Here is an 18292-nt window from a genome sequence, read left to right on the forward strand (position 1 = left end):
ATTATGACTCTAGGGTCAAGCCTCGCTCTTTCAAAATAGGAGACTGGGTCTTAAAGAAAAGATTACTCTGCGACAGAGTCCCGAGTGAAGGCACACTTAGTCCAAACTGGGATGGACCGTATGAAGTCATTGGCATCAGTCGCCCTGGCTCTTACACACTTAGAAGCTCCGATGGCAAGACCCTTGGCCATCCATGGAACGCTGATCACTTGAAGTACTACTACAAATAGACTCACGATGTACAAGTGTTGAGCTATAGCTGTTCGGCATCCTATGTAATGAAGGCCATTTGGCAATGAATTCACTAAAGAGGTAATTTAGCCAACTTGGCCCTCACTCTTTTACATTCCTAGCAATGGAACACTCAAGTGTTGAAACCTCAAAGCAGATATATCCAACACGAAACAAAATCTAAGTATGTGTCGACAAGACTATACAAAGAAAGGAACAACCAAACAATGGCTTATATCCAAACAATAGATCTATTCATACACAGCCAAAAAACTTCACTTAAAACAGCTTCACCCAAAAAAAAAAAAGCTTCATCCAAAAAGTTTCACCCAGAAAGTTTCATCTACAAAGCTTCACCTACGTAGCTTCACCCAGAAAGCTTCACCATCAAAGCTTCACCTAGAAAGCTTCATCTACAAAGCTTCACCCAGAAAGCTTCATCTACAAAGCTTCACCATCAAAGCTTCACCCAGAAAGCTTCATCTACAAAGCTTCACCATCAAAGCTTCACCCAGAAAGCTTCATCTACAAAGCTTCACCATCAAAGCTTCATCTACAAAGCTTCACCATCAAAGCTTCACCTAGAAAGCTTCATCTACAAAGCTTCATCTACAAAGCTTCACCATCAAAGCTTCACCTAGAAAGCTTCATCTACAAAGCTTCACCTACAAAGCTTCAACACCAAAGCTTCACCTACAAAGCTTCAACACAAAACCTTGCTCCAAATAAACAAATTTTGTTCACAAAACCCAAGATGCCCTTGAACTTGTACAAAAACACTTGGGTAAACATAAACATTTTTTGTTTTACACCAACAAGGGCCCAAAATTTTCCTTCTTATTTATTCACTTATATATGTTCCCAAACATATTATAATAGATCCAACAACAAGCCAAAGTCCCAAGTTTCATAATGGACAAAAGTACAAGCAATTCATCAATAATGAAGGTGCTACAAAAATTGGAATCTGCCCCAAAATAGAAATCCAACCCAAGAGACTTTTTCTCTCTCTCCCTCTTCCGCCTCCTTTCATCTATCAAATTTCTGCAACCTCTGCTCTTCTCCAATGGAGCTGAATTTTGGACACCCTATAGTTATTGAGCATATGAACAACTTTCAAGAAGGAACCATTTCTGTTTGAGCGACGGAAATTAAAGTGTTGAAGCTCCAAACATGACATTCGGATTCTTGCAGATTTCGAAGCTGCTGTGATGTTTCGAAGATCTGGAAGTATTTAACCATTAGTTCATTCTGAATTTTTGATATGTTATGAAAGAGACGATGAGGAACAACTTCAATGAAGAAAGCATGCTGATCTGAAAATAGAAAATGGAGTTTCGAAGCTCACAACAAATCTGACGGGTTGACAGAAAAATAATAACCAGTCACTCATCATACTTGGATTTCTGGAGTTATACTGCTCCGAGGGACCTCAAATTTGGATATGTTGTAGTTCACTAGTTAAGGAACAACTTCGATGAAGAAAGTATGTTGATCTGAGCAAGAGAAAATGGAGTTTTTGAAGCTCACAACAAGTCTGACGCGTTGATATACAAATGACGAACAATCACTCATCATACCTGAATTTCTGGAGTTGTACTGCTCCGATGGATCTCCAATTCGGATATGTTGTAGTTCACGAGCTAAGGAACAACTTTCATGAAGATGGTTTTGCGATCTGAGCCACAGAAAATGGTGTTATATTGAAGAAAAGCTAAAGGAAGACTAAAGGAAAGCAAAAATGGTAAAGCAAAGCAAAAGAAAAGCTAAAGGAAGACAAAATCATGGCACATGATAATGAGTCATACCCTACCCCTCATTGGATTCGAATACACCCATCCTCCAAAATCATGACAAAGGCCACATTATAGATATCTGTACAAACATTACAAAAAAAAAAAAAAAAAAAAAAAAAAAAATGGCCTAGGCCTCCACTTCTTTGGGCCTAACACATCTTCATAACAAAAAACAGTATATGAAGAAAGAGCCCTGGGTTACCACTTCGAAAAGAAACAAGTGAAGTTTTCCTACTCATGACATTGACTACTAGCTAGACACCTCATTCGGCAACTCTCTTCGCCTGAAGACTTGGGGGACTCCCACCATATGCTACTGCACCTTGATACTCGGCAGTCTCACAACCACTCAGTGACTTGGATTTTTCAAGTCTCCAACCGAGAAGTTTTCCTCACTCGGGAAATTAAGGGAACACTACCTCAAACTACATGCTTCACTCACAAAGCTTCAACAATACAGGTTTCAACAAAAGCAAAAATTCAAAGAACTTTATGAAGAAGGCTTTGGTGTATTTAACACAATATGTTGAAATGAAGCAAAGCTTATTTATTAATATTTTCGATAAGCCACAAATATGTACATATACATGAGTCAAAATAAACAAACAAAAGGGAGCCTTCACAAAGGTTGCTTAGGGGAAGTCTCAGCAGTCGGTAGAGCCCCAGAAAGAGAAAGCACCGGAGGGTGGTTATCCGGAGCCTCAGTACTTGACAAAACCCCAGAAGGAGGAGGCATTGGAGGTTCATCATTTGAAGCTTCATTACCAGGTACAGCCCCAGAGGACGAAGGCAATAAATGCCTTTGGAACAAACCCACAAACCGCTGATGATCAAGTAAAACCTTACCATCAGATTCCTTCATCTGGTCAAGCTTCCTCTTCATGTTTGTAGCATAGTCATGGGCGAGCCGGTGCAACTGCTTATTCTCATGCTTGAGCCCTCTAATCTCCTGTTTGAGACTCATCACTTCAGCAGCCAATGATTCAACTTGGCGGGTTCTAGCAAATAGGCGTTGGGCCATATTAGACACAGAACCTGCACACTGAACACTAAGAGCCAGAGAGTCCTTAACAGCCAACTCATCAGACCGTTTGGAAAGTAGTCTGTTATCTTTAGGAGTGAGAAGGTTCCTGGCCACCACTGCAGCGGTCATATCATTCTTCATCACAGAATCCCCAACGGTAAGAGGACCAGTAGGGGATATGAAGGATGGGCGCCATATGTTGTCGGGAGAAGGCGTGGCTGTCTCTTCTCCAAGGTTCAAGTCAAAACGACAGTCGGAGGGTCCAGACATTTTCAAATGTGTTGAAGAGGGAAGAGGTCAGACAAATCAAGATCTTAGAAGTGCAAGAAATGAGCTTCTACTGGTAGAGATTCAAGTGTGCTGTGGAACTTAATGCCAGCCTCTATAAAAATCTGCACTCGACGGAGCTTCAGAAATCGAAGAGGCGTTTGCTTTCTCAAAAGCTGGGCTGCTCAGAGACCACGAGGGCCGATCTCAGAAATCGAAGAAGCACCTGCTTTTTCAGCCTCGTCAGCACCTGTCACATGCACACTCAGCTTTGCGGAAATTACGGGCAATCTGTCGAAGATTTCTGGTGAAGTAGAAAGCACGTGAATCTTACTGTTCAATCACCGCTCTCCATATGCACCATCAACTCCTCGGGTACCACATATAACTTTGTCAAAGATCTCTGACAAAGTTTAGGCACGAGAATTTCGAAGTTCCAGCTACCCTACTATTACCCATAAGGGTAAAGGAACAGCACCACTGCTTGACAACTGGAAAGTCCCTATGTGTGTCGACCTCCGTGTTTTGCGGCAAGACAGGTTGGCAAGAACGTCCAACCTTTACTCACATTCGAGAAAAGACTCCCAACATAATTACTTTCTCAAAAACCAGAGTAGCACCGCTTTCCGAATCTCGAGAGTCAGATCCTCGACGGGATTGCTTGTTCGAAAACCGAAGAGGCACAACTCTCAGAACTTCGAGAGCCAGATTTCCTTAGATAAAGCTTGTCTGTAATCTTCACACGTAACATCATCTTTCCAGATACCACATACCACTTTTTCAAAGTGCTCTGACAAAATTAAAACACGTGAAGCTGGCAGCTCCCACTACATTGCTGTGACCAAGAAGGGTAAAGGAATAGCATTACTACTTGTTATTGGGAAATCCCTATATACATTGACCTCCCTCCTCAACGAACAGGAAAACCGGCAAAAATGCTCAACCCTTTCTCGCATTCGAAAAGGCACCCTCAACATAACCTCTCGAAATACTCAGCTTTATTTCCCCCCGATAATACCTCAGCAAATAAGCCACACCAAGAACAAGAGTATCTCATATCATCAGGGTCGAAAGCAAGAGTATCCCATATCATGCTTTCTCCCTGTCTTTGTCTTTGTCCTTGTCCACACCTGCAGGACAAGGAGAAAGAGAGCAGTCAGTCGGAACCTGAAATCAAACCTCCAATTTGGAACTGACTGCCTGGAGCCTTTGCCTGGTTGCTTACTTAGCATTGCTCTCGAGTACTCATCCTCAACTGCTGTCAAGGTCACGAATTCCACCGGCAAATACCTCATGACAGTTGATCAGATATTGGCTCTTTACACTGAAGCTGCCAAGCGTGGATGAGTCACTATGAAGGAATGTTCTGAAGGACCATTTAAATGCAAATGTTGCACACCACTTCTGCCATGCAAAAGATTGAAGCAGAAGGTTCAACGGTGAGCTGAAACAGATCACTACAGCACGACACCTTTCCATACCACATTCATTATTCCGTCAACAGCAAAAGTATCCCATATCATCAAGGTCGAACGTACTCTAGATTTGATGGACTTGTTTTGACCCTCAAATTTTTGAGTCGGCCTTATACTCTGAAGGGCACCAGAAAACCCTCCAGCACAGTTCAACAACAAGAAGTTCAGGTTGTTCTGCTCTAAGTTCAACATCAACTTATGCTTTGCCTCTCCAACTCATCCCCAGTCTAATGGACAAGTTGAGGCCATCAACAAAATAATCAAGCGCACTTTGAAAACCAGCTTGGACAAAGCTAAAGGCTGTTGGCCAGAATTTGTACCCCAAGTTCTTTGGTCATATCGCACTTTATATCGGACTTCAACAGGAGAAACTCCATTCTCACTTGCCTTTGGCACAGAGGCGGTTGTCCCTGTTGAGCTCGAGCAAGCAACATTCCGAGTCCAGAACTACATTCAAAGTGAAAATGACAAACAACTCACCCTCAACTTGGATTTAGTCGAGGAACACAGAAACCAAGCTCACTTGAGGAATGTCGCCTACAAGCAGCGCATCTCCAACTATTATGACTCTAGGGTCAAGCCTCGCTCTTTCAAAATAGGAGACTGGGTCTTAAAGAAAAGATTACTCTGCGACAGAGTCCCGAGTGAAGGCACACTTAGTCCAAACTAGGATGGACCGTATGAAGTCATTGGCATCAGTCGCCCTGGCTCTTACACACTTAGAAGCTCCGATGGCAAGACCCTTGGCCATCCATGGAACGCTGATCACTTGAAGTACTACTACAAATAGACTCACGATGTACAAGTGTTGAGCTATAGCCGTTTGGCATCCTATGTAATGAAGGCCATTTGGCAATGAATTCACTAAAGAGGTAATTTAGCCAACTTGGCCCTCACTCTTTTACATTCCTAGCAATGGAACACTCAGGTGTTGAAACCTCAAAGCAGATATATCCAACACGAAACAAAATCTAAGTATGTGTCGACAAGACTATACAAAGAAAGGAACAACCAAACAATGGCTTATATCCAAACAATAGATCTATTCATACACAGCCAAAAAACTTCACTTAAAACAGCTTCACCCAAAAAAAAAAAAAGCTTCATCCAAAAAGTTTCACCCAGAAAGTTTCATCTACAAAGCTTCACCTACGTAGCTTCACCCAGAAAGCTTCACCATCAAAGCTTCACCCAGAAAGCTTCATCTACAAAGCTTCACCATCAAAGCTTCACCCAGAAAGCTTCCTCTACAAAGCTTCACCATCAAAGCTTCACCTCGAAAGCTTCACCCAGAAAGCTTCATCTACAAAGCTTCACCATCAAAGCTTCACCTAGAAAGCTTCATCTACAAAGCTTCACCTACAAAGCTTCAACACCAAAGCTTCACCTACAAAGCTTCAACACAAAACCTTGCTCCAAATAAACAAATTTTGTTCACAAAACCCAAGATGCCCTTGAACTTGTACAAAAACACTTGGGTAAACATAAACATTTTTTGTTTTACACCCACAAGGGCCCAAAATTTTCCTTCTTATTTATTCACTTATATATGTTCCCAAACATATTATAATAGATCCAACAACAAGCCAAAGTCCCCAGTTTCATAATGGACAAAAGTACAAGCAATTCATCAATAATGAAGGTGCTACAAAAATTGGAATCTGCCCCAAAATAGAAATCCAACCCAAGAGACTTTTTCTCTCTCTCCCTCTTCCGCCTCCTTTCATCTATCAAATTTCTGCAACCTCTGCTCTTCTCCAATGGAGCTGAATTTTGGACACCCTATAGTTCTTGAGCATATGCACAACTTTCAAGAAGGAACCATTTCTGTTTGAGCGACGGAAATTAAAGTGTTGAAGCTCCAAACATGATAGTCGGCTTCTTGCAGATTTCGAAGCTGTTGTGATGTTTCGAAGATCTGGAAATATTTCACCGTTAGTTCATCCTGAATTTTTGATATGTTATGAAAGAGTTGATGAGGAACAACTTCAATGAAGAAAGCATGCCGATCTGAACAATAGAAAATGGAGTTTCGAAGCTCACAACAACTCTGACGGGTTGACAGAAAAATAATAACCAGTCATTCATCATACCTGGATTTCTGGAGTTATACTGCTCCGAGGGATCTCAAATTTGGATATGTTGTAATTCACGAGCTGAGAAACAACTTCAATGAAGAAAGCATACCGATCTGAACAAGAGAAAATGGAGTTTCGAAGCTCACAACAAATCTGACGGGTTGACAGAAAAATAATAACCAGTCATTCATCATACCTGGATTTCTGGAGTTATACTGCTCCGAGGGATCTCAAATTTGGATATGTTGTAGTTCACAAGCTGAGGAACAACTTCAATGAAGAAAGCATGCTGATCTGAGCAAGATAAAATAGAGTTTCAAAGCTCACAACAAATCTGACGGGTTGACAGACAAATGATAAACAGTCACTCATCATACCTGGATTTCTGGAGTTATACTGCTCCGAGGGACCTCAAATTTGGATATGTTGTAGTTCACAAGTTAAGGAACAACTTCGATGAAGAACGTATGTTGATGTGAACAAGAGAAAATGGAGTTTCGAAGCTCACAACAAGTCTGACGGATTAACAGAACATTGATGAACAGTTACTCATCATACTTGAATTTCTGAAGTTGTACTACTCCGATGGATCTCAAATTTGGATATGTTGTAGTTCACAAGATAATAAAAAACTTTCATGAAGACGACTTTGCAATCTGAGCTATAGAGAAAGGTGTTATCTTGCATCCACTCAGGCTGATTAGTGGAAACGAAAAGCAATTCCACCAAAGAAAAGATGAAAAAGAGAGAAAAGCTACTAATTGCACTTGATCTTGTCTAGTCAATAGCATGCAGCATCAAACACACAAAAGTTGGAAATATTTTTAGATAAAGCATATACGAATGTGTGACATCGAAACAAGGATTCGTTACTTTGACAAATTAGTAACACGCGAGACACCTCATTCGGCAACTCTCTTCGCCTGAAGACTTGGGGGACTCCCATCATATGCTACTGCACCTTGACACTCGGCAGTCTCATAACCACTCAGTGACTTGGATTTTTCAAGTCTCCAACCGAGAAGTTTTCCTCACTCGGGAAATTAAGGGAACACTACCTCAAACTACATGCTTCACTCACAAAGCTTCAACAATACAGGTTTCAACAAAAGCAAAAATTCAAAGAACTTTATGAAGAAGGCTTTGGTGTATTTAACACAATATGTTGAAATGAAGCAAAGCTTATTTATTAATATTTTCGATAAGCCACAAATATGTACATATACATGAGTCAAAATAAACAAACAAAAGGGAGCCTTCACAAAGGTTGCTTAGGGGAAGTCTCAGCAGTCGGTAGAGCCCCAGAAAGAGAAAGCACCGGATGGTGGTTATCCGGAGCCTCAGTACTTGACAAAACCCCAGAAGGAGGAGGCATTGGAGGTTCATCATTTGAAGCTTCATTACCAGGTACAGCCCCAGAGGACGAAGGCAATAAATGCCTTTGGAACAAACCCACAAACCGCTGATGATCAAGTAAAACCTTACCATCAGATTCCTTCATCTGGTCAAGCTTCCTCTTCATGTTTGTAGCATAGTCATGGGCGAGCCGGTGCAACTGCTTATTCTCATGCTTGAGCCCTCTAATCTCCTGTTTGAGACTCATCACTTCAGCAGCCAATGATTCAACTTGGCGGGTTCTAGCAAATAGGCGTTGGGCCATATTAGACACAGAACCTGCACACTGAACACTAAGAACCAGAGAGTCCTTAACAGCCAACTCATCAGACCGTTTGGAAAGTAGTCTGTTATCTTTGGGAGTGAAAAGGTTCCTGGCCACCACTGCAGCGGTCATATCATTCTTCATCACAGAATCCCCAACGGTAAGAGGACCAGTAGGGGATATGAAGGATGGGCGCCATATGTTGTCTGGAGAAGGCGTGGCTGTCTCTTCTCCAAGGTTCAAGTCAAAACGACGGTCGGAGGGTCCAGACATTTTCAAATGTGTTGAAGAAGGAAGAGGTCAGACAAATCAAGATCTTAGAAGTGCAAGAAATGAGCTTCTACTGGTAGAGATTCAAGTGTGCTGTGGAACTTAATGCCAGCCTCTATAAAAATCTGCACTCGACGGAGCTTCAGAAATCGAAGAGGCGTTTGCTTTCTCAAAAGCTGGGCTGCTCAGAGACCACGAGGGCCGATCTCAGAAATCGAAGAAGCACCTGCTTTTTCAGCCTCTTCAGCACCTGTCACATGCACACTCAGCTTTGCGGAAATTACGGGCAATCTGTCGAAGATTTCTGGTGAAGTAGAAAGCACGTGAATCTTACTGTTCAATCACCGCTCTCCATATGCACCATCAACTCCTCGGGTACCACATATAACTTTGTCAAAGATCTCTGACAAAGTTTAGGCACGAGAATTTCGAAGTTCCAGCTACCCTACTATTACCCATAAGGGTAAAGGAACAGCACCACTGCTTGACAACTGGAAAGTCCCTATGTGTGTCGACCTCCGTGTTTTGCGGCAAGACAGGTTGGCAAGAACGTCCAACCTTTACTTACATTCGAGAAAAGACTCCCAACATAATTACTTTCTCAAAAACCGGAGTAGCACCGCTTTCCGAATCTCGAGAGTCAGATCCTCGACGGGATTGCTTGTTCGAAAACCGAAGAGGCACAACTCTCAGAACTTCGAGAGCCAGATTTCCTTAGATAAAGCTTGTCTGTAATCTTCACACGTAACATCAGCTTTCCAGATACCACATACCATTTTTTCAAAGTGCTCTGACAAAATTAAAACACGTGAAGCTGGCAGCTCCCACTACATTGCTGTGACGAAGAAGGGTAAAGGAATAGCATTACTACTTGTTATTGGGAAATCCCTATATACATTGACCTCCCTCCTCAACGGACAGGCAAACTTGCAAAAATGCTCAACCCTTTCTCGCATTCGAAAAGGCACCCTCAACATAACCTCTCGAAATACTCAGCTTTATTTCCCCCCGATAATACCTCAGCAAATTAGCCACACCAAGAACAAGAGTATCTCATATCATCAGGGTCGAAAGCAAGAGTATCCCATATCATGCTTTCTCCCTGTCTTTGTCTTTGTCCTTGTCCACACCTGCAGGACAAGGAGAAAGAGAGCAGTCAGTCGGAACCTGAAATCAAACCTCCAATTTGGAACTGACTGCCTGGAGCCTTTGCCTGGTTGCTTACTTAGCATTGCTCTCGAGTACTCATCCTCAACTGCTGTCAAGGTCACGAATTCCACCGGCAAATACCTCATGACAGTTGATCAGATATTGGCTCTTTACACTGAAGCTGCCAAGCGTGGATGAGTCACTATGAAGGAATGTTCTGAAGGACCATTTAAATGCAAATGTTGCACACCACTTCTGCCATGCAAAAGATTGAAGCAGAAGGTTCAACGGTGAGCTGAAACAGATCACTACAGCACGACACCTTTCCATACCACATTCATTATTCCGTCAACAGCAAAAGTATCCCATATCATCAAGGTCGAACGTACTCTAGATTTGATGGACTTGTTTTGACCCTCAAATTTTTGAGTCGGCCTTATACTCTGAAGGGCACCAGAAAACCCTCCAGCACAGTTCAAGAATAAGCCTGTGGAAAGTTACTTCTTCAAAAGCAAAAGTATCTCATATCATCTCTTATCCATTTGCTTCTCCTTATCCTGGCAGTTGAATGAGAGACAAGGAGAAGGAGAACAATCAACCGGAAGCCGAAGTCAAACCTCTGATCCTGGGTTGCTTACTTGGAAGTTTGACTGCTTACCTTGTCTGTCACCTCTTTCGGCATATCTCCTAGCTCGGCGACTTGGGGGACTCCTACTATAGGGTTTGTATCACACTTGACTAAGCCCGAAACTACAACTAAGCTTCAAGTGAAATTGATACATTACCTTGTGCGTCAACATCAGCTAAATACACCATTCCCGGATGGAGGAAAGGTACTTCCAGAGAAGGGCAGATGAAGATCAGACCACACTTCAGTACTTAGAAGTTTCGTGATTACTCAAGGGATTGGATCTTGCAAGTCCCCAACCGAGGAGTTTCCCTCACTCGGGAACTTAGGGGAGCACTGTTTGTACCATACTTGACCAATCCCGAAACTACCGAGCACCGGCCAACGCTATACTGTCAAGGACCCAGAAGAGTTCCCCTCCGACCAGGAGGCCAATCACTACTCGACATGTGTCAAGATTAGAAGCCAATCAGAGCGCAGCATGTGTCGACATCAAGAACCAATCATAACATGACACATGTCAATGTGACAAAGCTACAAGTTTTTCTATAAATAGGGGTCATTCCCCCACAATATGGCCTAATGCCATTTGTGTTAAATCATTCACAAGAACTCACTAAATTGAGAGCTTGATCCTTTGTACTTGTGTAAGCCCTTCACTACTAATAAGAACTCCTCTACTCCGTGGACGTAGCCAATCTGGGTGAACCACGTACATCCTGTGTTTGCTTCTCTGTCTCTATTCATTTACGTACTTATCCTCACTAGTGACCGAAGCAACTAAGCGAAGGTCACAAAACCTGACACTTTCTGTTGTACCAAAGTCTTCGCTGATTTTGTGCATCAACAAAGTTCATAATTACTTTGAAACCCGAAGTTTCTTATAAATATGCCTTGTTTGAAAACCTGAAGTTTTCTCTTAAACATATCACCCATGAAAACCCGAAGTTTTTCATGCAAAATTAAACCAATACATGTCTATTAGAACCTATATGTTCTACTCCTATGTGAATGGATTGATTTTTCTCCATTACACTAATCACATCTTGTCCATCTATTTGTGATAGGAACATGTCGAATTTGAACAAACTCGACTTCACCGCTTTGGAGGTCTCTGGAAGGAACTACCTCAAGTGGGTTCAAGATGTGAAGCTCCACCTCACTTCCAAGAACTTGCGTCCTGCTATTGAAGAAGCAACAACTGAACCTGTTGGCGAAGCTGAAAAAGCTACTGCTATGATCTTCATCCGAAGACATATTCATGACGCTCTGCAAATTAAGTACCTTGCTGAGGAGGATCCACGTGCATTATGGGTCGCTTTGGCTGATCGTTTCGATCACCAAAAGGACATATTCTTGCCTGAAGCAAGACACGACTGGCAGCACTTGCGCTTCCAAGACTTTAAGTCTGTGAATGAATATAATTATGAAGTTTGTTGAATCCGATCACTTCTCAAGTTTTGCAATGAAACTTTGACTGATGAGGATCTCCTGGAGAATACCTACTCGACCTTCTCTGCTTCTAATATTGTCCTGCAGCAACAATATAGAGCTCAGAAGTTCACTAAGTTCTCGGATTTGATCTCTGTTTTACTTCTTGCTGAAAAGCAGAACCAACTGTTGATGAAGAATCATCAAGCTCGACCTACTAGGGCTACTGTTGTGCCTGAAGCACATTATAGCACTAATCAGCACCCAAAACGCCAAAAGAGGCGTGGTAAGGGCGTCCAGAAGCCATCCCACCAAGGTCAACAGAGTCAAGGCTCATCCAAGGGAGGAAACAAAGCCTAGAAGCGCCCAAACCTTGCTCCTAAGGCCCCGAACTTCAAGAATAAGGGCAAAGCACTTGCCACAATGAATGACGATATGTGCTATCGTTGTGGTTCAAAGGACCATTGGTCCCGTATTTGCCGTGCTCCCAAGAAGGTTGTAGATGAATATCATTCTCGTCGTAAGAAGTTTGAATCAAACTTCATGCAAGTGGACGAACCGGATACTACAAAGATGGAGGTTTCTGACTTTTAGGAGGATACCACTCCTATGGAAGATTAGAATCTTAGACATAGACTTTTTTTTTAGTTGAAATAAGACAATTGGGGCCGAATTCCACATAATGGCCGCACCCCACCTTGTTTTTTGGTTGATTTTGAACAATTTTCCTTCATGTTTTGGATTATTAGTTGGCGATTTATTTTGGATATTCAGTTTTAATCCTTGAATAAATGAAATTATTTTGAATTGATACTTGCTTTTATAAACTTTTATGCAAGTGACCAATTCAAATTAATTTTTCATTCTAGGTATGACTAGTGGGAAAGTTAGTTGTCTGGCAGATAGTGCAACCACGCATACTGTTTTGCGTGAACGCATCTATTTCACTAACTTCGTACCTAAGAATGCACCTCTGACAACCCTCTCAGGCCCATCCAACCTGATAAAAGGATACGGTAAGGCACGTATAATGTTGTCCAATGGTACAATCTTAACCATTGCTGAGGCACTCTATTCTCCACGTTCCGGAAGAACGTTACTAAGTTTCAAGGACATTAGAGATAACAATTACCACGCTGAAACCCACGTAGAAAACGGAGTTGAATTTATGTGCGTAACTTCCTACGAATATGGCCAGAAGCGTATTCTAGAGAAGATGAAGCGTAACCCGAGTGGTCTGTATACTACGACCATACGCCCCATCGAATGCCACTATATGGCCGGCCCTATCACAGGGACCGCGCACGAAATTACACTTTGGCATGATCGTTTGGGACATCCTGGACGAATAGCGATGCGCCGTATCCTCAAAACTTCACATAGGCATCCACTAACCTGAAGCTTAGGTTCGATCCATGAAATCGCATGTCAAACATGTTCTATGGGAAAACTTATTACTAAGCCTTCTTATGACAAGATTCATTCGAATCCTCCCATTTTTCTACAACGGATTCAGGGGGACATTTGTGGACCGATTCAACCTCCCTGCTAACCATTTAGATATTTTATGGTTTTGGTTGACGCTTCTACACGTTGGTCACACGTGTGCTTGTTGTCCACAAGGAATGCTGCATTCTCCAAACTGTTGGCTCAGGTTATCAAGCTCAGGGCTCACCACCCTGGTTATCCGATCAAATCTATTCGATTGGATAATGCTGGAGAATTCACATCTAAAACTTTTGATGACTATTGCATGTCGGTTGGGGTTGAAGTTGAACATCCTGTACCCTATGTTCACACCCAAAACGGCCTGGCAGAGGCTTTCATTAAGCGTTTACAAATGATTGCTCGATCATTGGTTATACGTACCAAGCTCCCGATCGCTGCTTGGGGCCATGCAATATTGCACGCAGCAAAGTTGGTCCGCCTGAGGCCTGTTGTGACACAACCATTTAGTGCCCTTCAGTTGGTCACCGGATGCGAACCCGACATATCGCATCTGCGCGTTTTTGGTTGTGCGGTCTATGTGCCAATTTCGCCGCCCTTACGTACAAAAATGGGGCCTCAGCGAAGGATGGGAATCTATGTCGGATATGATTCTCCTTCGATTATTCGTTACTTAGAACCTTTGACAGGCGATCTGTTTACTGCTCGTTTCGTGGATTGTCACTTCTATGAGACAGTCTTCCCGCCGTTAGGGGGAGATAAGAACGTCAACGTTCCGAATGAACGACGCGAATAATCGTGGACGACTCCCACTTTGTCTCATTTAGATCCCCGCACCGCTCAGTCCGAAGCTGAAGTGCAGCGCATATTAGATCTCCAGAGCATAGCTTAGAGCATGCCAGATGCTTTCACCGATCTAGCGCTTGACAAGATCACATATTCCAGCTGCGAATACGCCTGCAAAGATAGATGTACCAAATGTACGACGGACTACCCTCTTAGAAGCCCGGGACGCCAATTCTGGTTATCCATATACATTAGCGGCTAGCCAATCATCTGCCCTTACACAAAAGCGTGGCAGACGCCTTGGTTCAAAGGATTCACACCCCCGGAGAGGAAAACCACGGCACAAGGTCCTGAAGAGCCTACCATGAATCCGACTATCGCTTACTCATTTTACCCAACTCATGAGGAAATTCTAGATTATGGAAGCGTCCTTGAAGAGACGAATCCTCCTCCCGAGAATCATGAGATTTCGGTCTATTATGCTAGCTTAGATGATGTGTGGCGTAGAAATGAGATGATTGTCGATGATGCATTAGCATTTGCAGTAGATACTAAGATCGTGTTGAGCGATGACATTGAACCGCGTTCCGTTGATGAATGTTGACGTAGAGCTGATTGGTCAAACTGGAAACAAGCAATCCAAGTCGAACTTGAATCACTTGCGAAACGTAAGGTGTTTGGACCTGTAGTTCCTACTCCTCCACATGTGAAGCCCGTTGGCAACAAGTGGGTTTTCGTTCGGAAGCGTAATGAGAAGAACGAAATTATGCGTTACAAAGCTCGTCTTGTAGCACAAGGTTTATCACAACGCCCTGGGATTGACTATGACGAAACTTACTCACCCGTTATGGATGTGATTACTTTTCGATACCTTATCAGTTTGGTAGTTTCCGAAAAACTGGATATGCAGCTGATGGACGTAGTAACCGCGTATCTCTATGGGGATCTTGATACGAAAATTTATATGAAAGTTCCCGAAGGACTTACATTGACTGGTTCAAATATTTCCAAACTCCGGAACACGCTCTCAATTTGGCTGAGGCGTTCACTATACGGTTTGAAACAATCCGGAAGAATGTGGTATAACCGTCTGAGTGAGTATTTTACTAGTCAGGGATATGTGAACAACGAACTATGCCCTTGTGTGTTCATTAAGAAGTCACATTCCGGATTTGCGATTGTTGCAGTATATGTCGATGACATGAATCTCATCGGAACTCCTGAAGAGCTCGCGAGAACTGCTTCGCACCTGAAGTCAGAATTTGAGATGAAAGATCTAGGAAAGACTCGATACTATCTCGGTCTCGAGATAGAGCATTGTTCGGATGGAATCTTAATACATCAATCGAACTACACCCAGAAGGTGTTGCGCTGTTTTAATGAGGATAAAGCGAAGTCTTCGAGTACTCCTATGGTCGTTCGTACGCTAGATGCAAAGCGAGATCCCTTCCGTCCGAAGGAGGATGATGAAGAGATTTTGGAGCCTGAAGTTCCTTATCTAAGTGCGATAGGCGCTTTATTGTACTTAGCTCAATGCACTAGACCCGACATCTCCTTCGCTGTTAATCTTTTGGCAAGATACAGCAATGCACCAACACGCAGACATTGGACTGGCGTGAAAGACATCTTTCGTTACCTTAAGGGTACTACGGATTTGGGCTTATTCTATACCTACGAATCCTCGAGTGATACCGCACCCTATGCTCATCGGGTTGATTCTTGCCTTGTTGGTTATGCCGACGCTGGATACTTATCTGATCCGCACAAGGTGCGTTCTCAAACGGGTTATGTCTTTACCGTTGGAGGCACCGCAATATCTTGGAGGTCAACTAAACAGACCTTAGTTGCCACTTCGTCTAACCATGCTGAAATTCTCGCCTTACATGAAGCAACTCGGGAATGCTTTTGGTTGAGAGCAGTAATGGGCCATATTCGAAGCTCCTGTGATCTTCATCCCACCGTTAATGCCCCGACGATGATTTTTGAAGACAACGCAGCTTGCATCGAACAGCTCAAGAAGGGTTACATCAAAGAAGACAACACCAAGCATATTGCGCCGAAGTTCTTCTTTACACATCAACAACAAGAGCATCAGAAGATTGAAGTCACGCAAATCCGATCACAAGACAATCTGGCCAACCTCTTCACCAAATCACTACCGAAGGCGACGTTTCAGAAGCTTGTTCATGGAATTGGTATGCGTAAACTTTCTGAGTTGTAACTTTGCTATTTCTCTTTGGAATTATGTCAAACTCAGGGGGAGTATCTTCTGGATACTTGCTTGATCTTAATGTACTCTTTTTCCCTACGATTAGGAGCATTTTTCCCACTGGGTTTTTGCTACCTAACTAGGTTTTAACGAGGCACCCACCTTGGGCTGGTCATATCCCTGATGACGTCCTGTAGACGTTTCTTTTGACTTTGCATTTCTCACGCATTTTTCCTTAGACTATGGATTTTGTCCCTACTTGGGTTTTTGCCATAGCCTTAGGGTTTTTTTTGTGAGACTTACTACTTATGCAAGTTCCTACCTTATGGAGAATAAGCGTTGTTCCTTGGAATCAGTGCCGACGAGTCGACTTCCTCAACTTCTGCATGATGCTAAATCTACCTTAAGTATTTGCACACTCAAGGGGGAGTGTTGTAAACATTCATAGAATAAGTATGATTGTGTAAATCTTAGATTAGATTTGATTCTAGTTATCATTTCCTATTACAACTTGTATTACTTGGAGGAGAAAGAATATCTTCTCTCCCTTTACTACTATAAATAAAGGCACAATGTAGGAGGGATAACAACACACACATTCCCCTACAATTCTACAAACACATATCTCTCTTCTCTCTCCCACTGCCGCCGGCCCTCTCTATTTTGTTAGATAAAAATAGACCACAACACATCTTTATAAAAGATCAATTAAAAATAAGGTCATTTAGTCAATTAATTGTAACAAATAGATAAACTATCCGAATATGACATTTGAATGAAGTTGTCTGGTTATACCAAGTCTAGTGCACCTTTATTGCTTCATTTATAGTAAGTTAGTAACGCTTGCAGGCTTGGACATAGACGGATTTGTCCATTTGTTTTTATATAATTGATAACTAAACGATCTCACATTTTATTGGTTTCTGTAAAAATGATCTTTGCATAATATTTTATAATATAAATATTTTCGATCATAAATATAAAATTTCATAAATCGATCACGTAGCTCATTCATTAAGTGGCCAAGTTTTTTTTTTTTTTGGAACGAATTAAGTGGCCAAGTTAATTCCTTAGTTTTTGGTCAATCACCGTCAAAGTCTTTGTTTTAGTTGTTGTTTGATATCATTGTCATGGTCTGTGGGACCATAGAAGCATTAAGCAATAAGCCTATTCATGTGAAAAATCTGATCGAGACACAAACCTACCTCCTTACTCGTCTAATAAAATGTATAAACCTTTAATCGCGTAAATTAACTTACTCAGGGGATTTTCAGGTTTGATAAATGAGTGGCAGACATATGATGTAAACATTTTTATTTGAATATAATATAAAATTTTGTCCCCAACAAAAGGATTAGGAGATAAACATATACAAACACGTACGCAACGTTGAAATCAAAACAATGCATCCTCATAAATAAAAATATATCAACTATAGTACTATATAGTTTAGTCATTTTCTTTTTCACTTATAAATAAGAGATTTCGGGTTCGGTTTACAAGAACTGCAAGAGCATATTGTATTTATATTGGGTTTAATATCTTGTAAGGCAATACGAAGAATAGCCAAACCTTTTGTAAGTCCTTACAAAGTTTCTCTTTTCAGCGATGTGGAATTCTTTTACTTTCGCATCCTTACACGTCTTTCATGTATGGCGAATTACAAGCCAAACAAGTAAACAACATGAATCGGGTGGCATAGAGTTCTTGTGACCATTGTGTTTCACATGTGTTCCAACTTGCTCTGATACTATAAAGAAATTTGAGATTCCACTATAAAATCAATTGGCAATATGTGGAATTGCCCAACCTTTTATTGGTTCTTACAAGGTTTCTCATTTC

General features: G+C 42.0%; 2 long non-coding RNA genes across 3 annotated transcripts; both read right to left on the reverse strand.

The window, feature by feature from the left end:
• Positions 1-772: 772 nt before the first annotated feature.
• On the reverse strand, positions 773-2031 carry LOC126601669 (uncharacterized). 2 transcript variants are annotated; one of them, XR_007615781.1, is made up of 4 exons: positions 1812-2031; positions 1580-1727; positions 897-1455; positions 773-812 (listed from the first exon to the last, which is right to left on the reverse strand). It is a non-coding gene; the product is annotated as an uncharacterized LOC126601669 (long non-coding RNA). The 2 variants fall into 2 exon arrangements; XR_007615780.1 differs by lacking the exon at positions 773-812 and having other exon boundaries at positions 1051-1455; positions 1630-1727.
• Positions 2032-6306: 4275 nt separating this feature from the next.
• LOC126601670 (uncharacterized) lies at positions 6307-7658 on the reverse strand. The gene is made up of 4 exons (XR_007615782.1): positions 7249-7658; positions 7068-7165; positions 6887-6984; positions 6307-6711 (listed from the first exon to the last, which is right to left on the reverse strand). It is a non-coding gene; the product is annotated as an uncharacterized LOC126601670 (long non-coding RNA).
• Between the last annotated feature and the right edge of the window lie 10634 nt (positions 7659-18292).

Source organism: Malus sylvestris, chromosome 15, assembly GCF_916048215.2.
Source record: "Malus sylvestris chromosome 15, drMalSylv7.2, whole genome shotgun sequence".
In the NCBI taxonomy this organism is placed as follows: Eukaryota; Viridiplantae; Streptophyta; class Magnoliopsida; order Rosales; family Rosaceae; genus Malus; species Malus sylvestris.